Source organism: Malania oleifera, chromosome 10 (assembly GCF_029873635.1).
Source record: "Malania oleifera isolate guangnan ecotype guangnan chromosome 10, ASM2987363v1, whole genome shotgun sequence".
NCBI lineage: Eukaryota > Viridiplantae > Streptophyta > Magnoliopsida > Santalales > Ximeniaceae > Malania > Malania oleifera.
In genome coordinates this window covers 73268093-73280023 of record NC_080426.1, presented here as the reverse complement: position 1 = coordinate 73280023, position 11931 = coordinate 73268093, and the positions used below count along the sequence as shown (strand labels likewise).

The 11931-nt window shown below is 37.8% G+C and overlaps 1 non-coding gene across 1 annotated transcript; it reads right to left on the bottom strand.

Moving 5' to 3' along the window:
• Positions 1 to 757: 757 nt before the first annotated feature.
• LOC131167228 (small nucleolar RNA R71) lies at positions 758 to 863 on the bottom strand. Its single transcript, XR_009140080.1, has one exon. It is a non-coding gene; the product is annotated as a small nucleolar RNA R71 (small nucleolar RNA).
• Between the last annotated feature and the right edge of the window lie 11068 nt (positions 864 to 11931).

The following is an 11931-nucleotide window of genomic DNA, read 5'->3' as shown; positions in this document are numbered from 1 at the left end:
TACCAAATTTTGGCACCGTTGCTAGGGACTTGGCTACGGTTATAAGCCAACTTCAGGTTTGGAGTATCATTGCCTTGTTCTTTTGATTTGCTCTCCTTTTGTTCTCACTTTCTTTGTTAATTTCTATTTTCTTTATTTTGTTTCCTATTTTTGAAGTCTGAATCTGTGTGTTTAAAAGTGTGTATATTTGGTTTACGTTCTTTGGAACTCAAGATAATTCCCATAGATCTTGAGATTGATAAATTCCGTAGGTCCCTTAGGAAACCTATTTCTAATCCAGAGAAGGCTGAGTCATCTGAACTGAAAGTAATGGCCGAAGATAACCCCTCGGTTCCTACTAAAAAAATCCCAGAACCCCATGCTCCTCACCTACCTATGGTGGGAGAGCAACACCTTTGGCCTCTTAAGGACTACTTTGTACCTAATGCATACACATTGCCATCCGTCTTGCATTTGGTTCCCGGATGTTTAGGCGGCACAATTGACATTAAGACTTTGATCATCTCGATCCTACCCAATTTTCCTGGGAACTCTATTGAAAATCCCTATCAACATCTAAATGAGTTCTTGGAAATTTGTTCAACCATCCGCATCCCTAATTTCAGTGATGATGCTCTTCGTCTTAGGCTTTTCCCATTCTCTCTGAAGGATAAGGCCAAATATTGGCTAACGCCCTTAGAACTGAACTCGATGACCAGTTGGGCTACCTTGCAACAAGAATTTCTTAAAAGGTACTTTCCAATTGGGAAGACTAATCAGTTTCGGAGAGCCATCAAAAGTTTCTAACAGATGGATGGGGAACTCTTTTTCGAGACTTGGGAGCGCTTTAGAGACTTGATCCATAAATGCCCACATTACCAAGTCTCTAAGTAGCCATTAGTGCAAACTTTTTACGAAGGATTAGTTGAGAGAGATAGGTTTATGATTAATGCGTTGTGCAGAGGTACTTTCCTCACAAAGCACGAAAATGAAGCCTGAACTCTCTTTGAAAATTTGGCTGAGAACTCTCAGCAGCACAATGGTTGCCATTCGTAGTCTACCCAATCCATCAACTTCTAAACCTAAGGGAGTCTACGAGTTGACCACCAGCCATGAACTAAGTCCCACACTACACACAATATACCAGAAACTTGATCAGTTTTTGTCTCTACGACAACAACTGCAACCAATGGCATGTGTAGAAGTTTGTGCAAACTGTCCTGAACCTGCGCATACATGCTATAATTGCCCACACACACCTCCCCAACTTGAGCTTGTGCATGAGGACGTAAAGGCCACCCACCATTGGTATAATTGATAGACAAACAGCTATGACTCAAATACCTATGGTTCTGGATGGAAGAAAAAATACCCCAACTTCCCATTGAGGCCACAAACTCCAGGCTTTCAAGTCCAAAGACCTTGACAGAACCCTAGGGCTTCGCTTCCTCGGCCATATCCATATTTCCAAGATCCCCTTATTGAAATTCAGAAGCAATCATTGTTTCAACAATCACCTCTTCAACAAACTAGCCATGATTTCTTTCAAGAGACGGTGTTGAAAACCTTACAAAGCATTGAAGCAGATCGCCATGAGAAGCGGCAATTACTCCATTGTCACTCGCAATCCATAGCTTAGTTGGAGGCCACTATGGGGCAACTCACTAGGTTAGTTGGTGGGCGAAACAAAGGTGAGTTGTCAAACCTGCCGCAAACAACACCTCAGAGTTAATGCAAAATAAAATGTGAGACCACAATAGACCCTTCATCATATAAAGGACATGCACAGGCAATAACCACACTTAGGAGTGGTAGGGAGATCGACAATAGGGTCGGGGAGATGATAAGTCTAGAGAAGGGCAAATAGAAGAAGAGGGCTTAACCTACAAAAGTAAGCACCCCTCTCTCTCATTAGTCAGAGGCAAACACTAGGGTATCTACCTTGCCACAACATGAAACACTCCCCCACTATGTTACTGCAGCCTCTTACCCTACAACTCTCCATACACTCTTTAAATCTAACAAGGAGACCACTACTGAATCCATCATGGACACATTTGGGCAAGTTAAGGTCAACATCCCTTTCTTAGACGCCATCAAGCAAATACCCGCAGATGCCAAATTCCTTAAGGACCTATACACACAAAAGTGAAAATCAAGGGTGCATATGGATGAGCAAGTCACGCTGACCGAGCATGCAAGCTCAATCCTTTTAGGTCACCTCCCTTCTAAGCTAAAAGACGCTGGTGCCCCAATCATTTCATGTGTAATCGGTGATTACACAATTGATAGGGCTCTCTTAGACTTAAGAGCCAGTGTGAATCTCCTACCATACTCGGTTTTCAAGAAATTTAATTTAGGGGAGCTGAAGCCCACCCCAGTAACATTAAGTTTTGCTGATCGATCGGTAAAAAAACCCTGGAGTGTAACTCAGGATGTCTTAGTTAAGGTCGACGAATTTTACTATCCTGTTGACTTCATAGTCTTGGATATGGAACCGTCTGACCCAACTAAAGACCAGATTCCTATTCTGTTAGGATGACCCTTTTTGGCTACAACAAATGCTTGTATTCAATGTAGGACAAGGATTATGGACGTGTCCGTTGGTAACATGTAGTTTCGGTTGAATGTATTCCATGCATCTCAGCATCCACCTGAAGACATCCATGATATGGACGTCGATATGATCGATGAATGCATTGAGGATGTGGCCCCTTCAATTCTATGGAGGAATCCTTTGGGGGAGGTAATTCAACCTTAGAAAAACCCCCTATCTAACCCAGATGACCCATATAAACAAATCTTCTCAATTCGCGATACAGTTTCCAGGTTAGAAGGGAACATTTGGGTAAATGATACATGGTTCAAAGATGAAGTGCGGGATGACATGCTTATTATTACACCCATACCCAATCTCCCGGCTCAAAAGTAACGAACTTGCCCCCCTTATTGGCTCGAGATGAATATTGTTGGTTCTTCTTTTCGATGTGCTATCGTGCTTGTTCATGGATCTTCTTCACCAAGTCAGCCTTGTGTCGTCCGTCTAAGTTAGCTATCTCATTCACAGGCAGCGACATCAAATCTAATGGAATTAAAGGATTAAAACCATAAAAAATTTCAAATGGAGAAAAATTAGTAGAAGCATTCACAGTCCTATTATAAGCAAACTCAACAAGTGGTATGCATTCTTCCCATGATTTTGAATTCCTTTGAATGACCGCATGCAATAAGGTAGCTAAAGTCTGATTAACTACTTTAGTTTGACCATCGGTTTGAGGATGACAAGTAGTAGAAAACAATAGCTTAGTTCCTAAATTTCCCCACAAAACCTTCCAAAAGTAGCCAAGGAATTTAACATCCCTATCACTCACAATTGTCCTAGAAATACCATGCAATTGCATAATGTCCCTAAAGAATAAATTGGCTATATTTATGGCATCATCGATTTTATGGCAAGGAATAAAATGTGTCATTTTAGAAAATCTATCAACCACCACAAATATAGAGTCCATACCCCCCTTGGACCTAGGCAAACCTAATATGAAATCCATTGAAATGTCTACCCAAGGTTCACTAGGTACAGGTAATGGAGTATAAAGGCCATAAGGTAAGACCTTAGACTTAGCTTGTTCACATGAAATGCATATAGAATACACTCTCTCTACATCTCTACGCATATGTGGACAAACGAAGTGTTCATATAGAATATCTAAAGTCTTTTGCGCCCCAAAATTTCCCATCAAACCCTCACTATGTGACTCACGCCCAAGCAATTCTCTTAAGGAGCAGTTAGGCACACAAAGTCTATTTTCCCTAAACAAATATCCATCATGCCTATAGAATTTATGAAATACAACTTTATCACATGTTTCATACACATTAGAAAAATCAGAATCTTTAGCATATAAATCCTTTATGTACTCAAAACCCAATAGCTTAGTGCTAAGTGTAGTAATTAAGTCACACCTGCGAGAAAGCGCATCAGCCTCGACATTCTCTTTCCCTTGCTTGTACTGAATGACATATGGGAAGGTTTTGATGAACTTTACCCACTTGGCATGGTGACGATTTAGCTTACCTTGCCCCTTCAAATGCTTTAATGATTCATGATCATAGTGGATCATGAATTCTTTAGGCCATAAGTAGTGTTGCCACGTCTCTAATGCCCTCACCAAGGCATACAATTCTTTATCATACGTGGAGTAGTTTAATGCTTCCCCATTGAGATTTTCACTAAAATATGCAATGAGACCCTTATCCTACATCAAAACAAGTCCAATACCAATCCCAGAGGCATCACATTCAATCTTAAAAATTTTAGTGAAATCAGGTAAAAGCAACAATGGAGCAGAACATAACCTATCTTTAAGCATTTTAAAGGCATGTTCTTGTGCATTACCCCATTTAAACTCCACATTATTTTTTATCACTTTAGTTAAAGGTGTAGCAATGGAGCTAAAATCTCTCACAAACTACCTATAAAAACTAGCCAGCACATGAAAACCATTAGTTATAGATTTAGGTGTTGGCCAATCTTTTATTGTTTTCACCTTTTCTTCATCCACTTCTATGCCCTTAGCACTCACCATATGACCCAAGAAAATAACCTTTTATATGCAAAATTACATTTCTTTAGGTTAGAAAACAAATTTTATTTTCTAAGAACATCCAGTACACTTTTCAAATGATCCAAGTGATCATCAAGATTCTTGCTGTACACTAGGATGTCGTCAAAGTAGACAATAAAAAATCTGCCTATAAATGCATGCAACACATGATTCATCAAGTGCTTGAAAGTATTAGGTGCATTGGTGAGACCAAATGGTATAACCATCCATTCATACAAACCATACTTTGTCTTAAATACAGTTTTCCATTCATCACTCGGTTTCATTCTTATTTGATGGTAGCCACTTTTTAAATCAATTTTAGAAAAGATGCAAGAGTTATGAAGTTCATCTAACATGTCATCTAGTATAGGGATAGGATGGAAATACTTTACAGTGATTTTATTGATGGATCTACAGTCCATGCACATCCTCCATGATCTATCTTTCTTCGGTACAAATAGCACGTGTACCGCACACACACTTATGCGCTCCCTCACATGCCCCTTGGCTAACAGCTCCTCAACTTATCTTTGAAGTTCCTTAGTCTCCTCGGGACTGTTCCTATAGGCCGAATGGTTGGGAATCATAGTCCCGGGGATGAAGTCTATCTGATGCTTAATTCCTCTAATCGGGGCAAACCATTGGGCACGTCTATAAAAAAGACATCCTTGTATTCCTGCAGCAAAGAAACAATAGAACTAGGCAAGGAAGAGGTGAATTCGTTGGTGCTCAAATATGCCCCCTTATACATGAGTACAACTAGAGGTCTTTGTGCATAAAAAGATTTCTTATACTCTTTTTATTTTGCATATAAACTCACTTTTTCCTCTCTCTTTGTTTTTCCCTAATTTTTACCACTCTTTTTTTTTTTCCCGAATTTTAGCTCCTCTCTTGCCCTCATTTTCTCTCCTTTTTTTTTCAATGCTCTTTGCCTCTCCTTTTGTTTTATTCTTAGCCTCTCTTTTGTTTTTCTCATCATTTGATCTTTTTAATTTCACTTGATTTTCATAAACTTGCTTAGGAATCAATGGTACAAGGGTCACACTCATCCCATCTTTTATAAAGGAATACCCATTCTTGAACCTATCATGAGTAACACATCAATCATATTGCCACAGCCTGCCCAATAAGATGTGACTAGTATGCATAGGGCCCACATCATATATAATCTCATCAAAATATTTTTCAATTGAAAATACAATCAGCACTTGCTTATTCATCCTAACCTCCCCGTACTCATTTAACCATTGAAGTTTGTAAGGCCTAGGTTGTTTTATGCATTGCAACCCCAACTTCTCTACTAATGTGGTACTAGCTACGTTAGTGCAACTCCCTCCATTGATGATCATGCTACATACCTTATCATGGATGTAACATCGAGTATGAAATATATTCTCACGCTGCTCCTCATTCTAATCTTACACCACAAGCATTTTTAAAGCTCTCATAGTTACTAATGTTTTGCCATGGACAACATACTCAACATCACTAGACTCTTCTAGTGAAGGCATGGACTCATGATCACTCTCTTCATCATTGGTTTCAATAGTAACATCATCTCTCATAATCATTGCTCTTTTATTTGGGCATTATGATGCAATATGGCCAGTCCCCAAACACTTAACACATTTGGTATTTCTATACCTACTATGTTGAGAAGAAGTTGTACCTTTTTCATAGCTCCTCACTTTGTCTTTGCCTTTCTCCTTCTCTTCCTTGGATTCGGAAACAACCATTTCTTCTTTTAATTTCCCCCAATTCAGTTTCCATATAGGATTGGAAGTCGAATTTGTTGTAGCATGCTTGTTTCCACCCTTGTGTTTGAGTTGCCTCTCCACTTTCATTGCCATATGCACCATGTCCTCTAACTCCACATAAGGCTGCAGCTCCACTATGTTAGCAATTTCTTGGTTCAACCCATATAAGAATCGTGTCATTGTAGCTTCTCTATCTTCCTAAATATTTTCCCGAATCATAGCCATCTCCATCTCCTTGTGGTATTCCACCACACTTTTGGTACCTTAGGTAAGGCTTTGAAGACATTGGTGTAAGTCTCAGCAGTAGTAATTTGGTACAAATCGCTTCCTCATCACCGCCTTCATTTTAGCCCACATCTCAATAGGCCTTTCCATATTTATATGCCTACTAAGAAGAATTTGATCCCACCATACCATTGCATAGTCAGCAAATTCCATAGTTGCCAATTTCACTTTCTTTTCTTCGGAGTAGTTATGACACTAAAAAAATGAGGTCAACCTTCCTTTCCCATTCAAGGTATACATCCGAGTTATTTTTCCTTTGAAAATGAGGGATCTTCATTTTGATGATTCTGATATTTTTATCGATGTAATTTCAACCCCTTGGCTCTCATCGAGGTTGCTGCTTTTGCCTAGCACCTCGATAAGAAAATCTGCCTATACCATTATATTCATCATCACTTGCTTCATTGCTACCTATATCATGTTCAAATTCAGCAATCAAAGGAGTATGTGGCCTTCTCGACTTTTCATTGGATTGCTCTCTTCTCAGTCCATCAATTGCAGTGTCTTGTCTATCCAGTCTATCTCTGAACTCCCTAAAAACCATATTGAGTCTTTCAAACTGCTGTTGAATGACTTGCAAGGTGAAGAATGAGTCTTGTGGAGGGTTCTCATTCTCACTGCCCTTGCTGGAAGTTTCAGTGCCAACCCCCTTTCTACTCATGATTTCAAACTTGCAAAAAGGATATTAGAGAGAAAAAAAATTCCTCACTCATTCCCTTACGTGTTTACCCTCAAACAATGATACTCAACACTCGTGTTTTGACACAAATTTTTTTTTTTGGCTTTTTCCCTCTGATATGCTCACACACTCGTGCCTCTTACCACTTAGGATTTCTCTTTTAGTTTTATAATGAACTAATCCGAAACAAACCAATAGTTCAACCAACCGCAGCAATTGAATCAATGAATTAGAAATAAGATATCAATGAAAATAATAATTAAACAGCTAAATCAGGATACAAAATAATGAAGTAAAGACAAAAAGAAGTCATGAAAACAATAATGACGCAAACTAAATAAGAAGAAATTCAATGGACCAAAATAACCAACTTGACCAAGGATATATTCAAACACAAATTAGAATAATAAATCGAATAGATTTTAGAATGGACTAAGATAAAGGCAAAGGAGAATCCAAGTTAAGTGCAACCACTAATTGCACAAACCTTCAAGCTACTGCCTCCTCTTTTTTTATTATTTTTTTTGGAATGCAAAATACTGCCTTTTCTCTTCTTTTTTTTTGAATGCACAAAATGGCTTTTTTGTGTGCGCTTTAATTGGCCTTGCTGTGTTTCTTGCAATTTCTAGCCACAAAAGATTCAATCTTGATGATGGATGATATTAAAGAAGAGATGGAAAATTTTGGAAACAAGAAAACAAGATAGGTAGATTGGATGATAGAGAAATATGAAATAAGGATAAATGATTATAAGATAAAAGAATTTTCAAAAGCGAACAAGAAAAATAAGATCTATAGAACTTGATTTGAACCAAAAATCTAATACCAAATGATGCAAAACCCCAAGAATAAATGTTCGGAGACCCTAAATCAAATTTATCTAAATCCCAAACCCAAACCCAAAATAAGATTCGACATGGTAGTGGATCCTTGACCTATTGCTTGACGTGAAGCATAAACCATGAATATCAAATTAATGGATGAATGGCACAAAGGTAGCACCTTTGATAAGTTTGGTGAAAGTCTAATAAAGAACTTGAAGAGAAATAAACCTCACTTGGAATTGTATTCAGCCAAAAATATTCTTGCTTCAATACAATAGAGAGTTGGCTACTTATAGAAAATAAAAGAAACCCATGACATAGAACCACCAACAAAAATAGGCTATGACAACAGTCTAGCCAATAAAATAGCCCCACATAACCTTAAGCATGCCATGTCATTTAATGAAACATGTGCAAGTCACATGCCATGTTCCATGTCATTTAATGAAACATTTGTGTTGGAATTGGTGTATTACCAAGAGAAGGGTGAATTGGGTATTTAAAACTTCCTAGGTTGATTCCGGTTCCACAAATAGTATTTCGTAACCTAGGGCCTGTTTATGCAATCCCAAATGTGTAGATAAATATAAAGTGCGGAAATTAATTCATGCACAACATTCACAGACTATTGAAAGTAACATACATGTGCAGTAAATAAATTGTAGAAATATAAATTGTACACACGATATGTTATCAGGGTTCGGCCAATATTGCCTACGTCCTCGCCTCTAGCTCGCAAGCCCGAGGATTCCACTAGTTGCTCACTTCATGGGTGGAGCGACACCATTTGCAACACATTACCTGGATGGTGCACCTATTTCTCTTAACTAGGTTTGAACCAGTTCGAGACTATTCACGTGGCTATTCTCCCTCTTCCGACCATACGTCGAGAATACAATAGATAATCAAATAAAATATTTTGTAAAACGATATGAGCTTCTAATACAAGTGGATTATGTACCAATACGCACAAACAATAATCAATGCACGTCAAATGATAGAACTATAAGCTCATTGCAGATATATGTAATAACACTCAATCTAATGTCAATGAGTAGTCGAATGCAAGAGTGTATTACCAATCTATCTTTGAAGCAATATGTAAATATATTTCAACCACAAGTAGGTTTTCAAAGATTTTCAGAGAATATAATCAAAATATCTCTAAGATGATTTTCTTAAAAATTCTAGCACAAAAGATATTTGAAATCAAGCTTGTTTGAAAATAATTTCACAAAGCACAAGAACAAGCCTTTGAATACATGTAACAATAATGCAAGATTCACAAGCTCTAGAGAGTATTCCCACTGAAAACTTATGAATTAAATCACAAGGGGACTCTCAAGCTCACTCTAAAAAAAATCAACATCAAACACATACAATGAGAGTGTGAGCCAATATAAACAATCTCAATAATACTATTACAAAGCATTTTAGCAAGTATGATGAGTAAGAGATGGAGTTATGGCTTGAATATGACAAAACAAGGGTTTTGAAATTCAGAGAGTTTTGGCTAGTGATATTAGCTAATCCATGCTTAATCTTTCCAAATGAATTGGTATTTATAGACATTCATAAAAATATAACCATTGGGGGACATAGATAGAATTTTAGAAAAGATTAAGTATGGTTAATAAAAAATAACCCTGTTTTAACCTCGGTAAAATTCAAGCAACTCCAAGAGATTTGGTCGACCACTTTTGAGGTTCGATTGATCGGGTTGCTCAATTTGGTCGACCAGGGTGTTTTTGATTAGCAGTGATGGTTGACCAGACTTGAGATGATTTCATAACCTCCGAGGTTTGGTCGACCAGGCTAAGTACGATTGACCGAAGATGAACGTTCGGTCAACCGAGCTATTTTATAGCTGAGAGTTCGATTGAGCAGGGCTTTGAAATTTCCCATGTGCCAGTTTGGTCAACCAGGGCGTTGACGCTCATTTTAAGTATGGTCGACCAACTGGTCAAACCATTGACCCTGGGGAGGTTTGGTCGACCGAAGTTGTTCTGTATGTTAGGGTTCAGTCGACTGAACACACTAAAAATGTGTATTTTGGTTCAGATTTAAATCAAAAGTTTCCCCTGATAGAATATGTGATAATGGGGACATTTCTAAGTGTTAGTGTAAGGACCTAAGGTCTTTTCTAAGGTCTAGGCATTTTAACTTAGCCTAAAAAACTTGGTGTATCAGCATCACTTTCTACACTAAAGTTGTTTGACGATGCCTTAAGTGTGGTAGTTTTCTTTGCCTTATTCTGCTCACTTTTCCTCTCATTTATTGCAAGCTCATAGGTGATAAGCGATCCAATGAGTTCGTCAACCGACATCTCCTTGAGATTTCTCCCTTTTGCTATTGCCGTAGTTTTTGCTTCCCAAACTGGAGGTAGTCCCCTGAGTATTTTTTTGATCAAATCATAAGTAGGGTAAGATTTTCCAAGTGCATTTAAAGAATTTGTGATGTGTGTGAATCTAGTGTACATGGATTGAATAGATTCATCAATAGTCATTCTAAATGCTTCATATACACTAGGAGCATATCTATCCTACTATCTTTTACTTCGTTGGTACCTTCATATCAAGAATTTCCAGGGTTTGTCGACAAATACAGGGATTCTTCGATGAATGTCTTCGGGATCTCGTCAATGAGGTCCCGTTTCATCGACGAGAAAATAACAAGCGAGGATTTTGGACTACTCTGAATTTCGTCGATGAATGGTAAGGTTTGTCGACGAATTTACTGAAGGACTCGTCGACGAGGTGACGTGTCTCGTCGACGAATTTGGCCCTATAAATAGTGCAAACTCGGATTTTTACGCAGAAATTTCAACTGAAACCCTCTCTCTCTCTCTCTCTCTCTCTCCTCCGTGGCTCCTTATCCTTCTTTCTTTGATTTTGGCCCCATCAGTCACTGGATTGATGATCTGAGGCAAAGTTCTTTGTAAGTCTGGTAGAGCAGATCATTGGTGAAACGAAGTTGGAATTCATCCCAAACCCAGGGTAAGATCTTTTATTCAGTTTGTGACCTTCTAACAGTTGTAGGAAATGATGTAGGTCAAGAAATATTGATGTTTTGTTCTAGGATTTATGGTTTTCAGGGTGTTGAGTGGAGAGCCCTACGGGTGTTGGACCCGTTATAGTAGGGGATTTTAGCAAGAAATAGGTAAGGTAAATATGCTATGCTAGGATTTTAAGAATATTAATAGAGTTTACAGAATGAATTTTTTAATGTTGTGTGGCCTGAGTAGATATTTACCTGATGTAAAATTTATACAGTACTTTAGCATATCATGTTATATAGCATGTATATATAGTTATTCACAGATGATTAATAGATAGATTTATATGGATTTTATTTAGTTTAGTATATCATAGTTTTTACAGAATGTTATGTTTTCCTGAATACCATAACACACAATTTATAAAGACAGATTATACAGTTATAGCATTGAGATGCTATAGTTATTCAGATTTTTCAGTATTTACAGTACAAAATTATAGCGTTATATATACCTTTGCTGATTTCATTATGTTTCCAAAATAACCATAACACTTATATATTATATATATATATATATATATATATATATATATCTATATAGATGTACTTATATAGTATCAGATCCTTGTGGAGATATTACAGACAGATACAGTTTATAGGGCATGGTATCGTTGCTATATACAGATAGAGTGCAACCACATATCTTAGTTAGTGTGTGGGTACCGTCTAACCGTGCTCGAAGAGGATGCAGCTCCCCAGTACATTGGGTAGAGGAGGCCAGTTAGACGAGGTAGCAGCCA